Raw genomic sequence first — 1154 nt, 5'->3', positions numbered from 1 at the left:
AGATCAGAAGGTAATGGTCAGTATTGCATTCAGGACCCCTCAAGACCCTTGTATCTTTGACTAACCCTCTAAGTCTTTCATCCGCAACAACAAAGTCAATTAAACTGCGGCTATTTCCTTTAGACCAGGTGTACATGTGGATCACTTTATGTCTAAACCAAGTATTTGTAATAAACAGACCCCTTTCTAAGCATAGACCAACTAATTTATCTCCGTTATAGTTTGTTCTTGGATTCCCAAAATGACCTAATACTCTTTCTGTATCCTGATTTTGGATGCCCACCCAACCGTTCATGTCTCCTAGTAGAATTATTCTCTCCCCATGTTCGCAGATGTTTATTGTGTCATTAAAAGTGTCCCAGAAGGCGTCTTTTACTTCTCTAGGATCACTATCAACCGACGCGTAGCATGCTATAATAAATAGTCTTCTGATTCCTACTTTCATTCTAGCCCACAGCAGTTCGGGGAGACACGAAGCCATGGTCTCCGAGATGCTGCTTTGCTCTTTCGTTCAAAATGAGACCTACTCCTTGTTTACCATGTGATTCACAGTCTACTCCTGACCATATTTCGAATCCGCCTTTCAGCACGCCGTTTTTTATGTCTTTAGTTTCGCATCTCTTTTTCTTTGTTTCGGGCACGCATAAAATATCTAGTTTCTTCACGTCCATAGTTTCACGCAATTTTCTTACCTTGAGATCATTTACTCCCCTAGCATTCCAAACACCCAGTGTCCATTCGTCGACTGAAACATGACCTTTAGATTTTCCATGTGCATGCCTTTTGTCATTAAAAGTTCCAGTCCTTTCCGAGGCTATTTTGTAGTTTGTATTATTCATTGTTTAGATTATACGCCCAACTAACACCTTTATGCAATAAGTTTATTTTCTGAGTCGTAATCGTGTCAAAGTTAAGTATCAAATCATCATATGGTGGAGATTGTAGTTCTAACGTCAGTCCCACCAAAAACTTCAGTTAATGAGGGAGGGTTGGGAGAGGGGGGAAGTAGAACTGGAACCGAGAGAGTCGTCTTGGGTTTGTGTTTTTGTTTTCATGCTGAGAACGTAACCAGCCTTCAGCAGCGTTATGATATATGGAAGTTAGTATCTGGCCGTCTTCTCAGACCGTCACCAAAGACTTATATACATATATAT

Source organism: Belonocnema kinseyi, chromosome 10 (assembly GCF_010883055.1).
Source record: "Belonocnema kinseyi isolate 2016_QV_RU_SX_M_011 chromosome 10, B_treatae_v1, whole genome shotgun sequence".
Classification (NCBI taxonomy): domain Eukaryota; kingdom Metazoa; phylum Arthropoda; class Insecta; order Hymenoptera; family Cynipidae; genus Belonocnema; species Belonocnema kinseyi.
The sequence above is the reverse complement of the archived record's forward strand: the minus strand, read 5'-3'. Positions refer to the sequence as shown.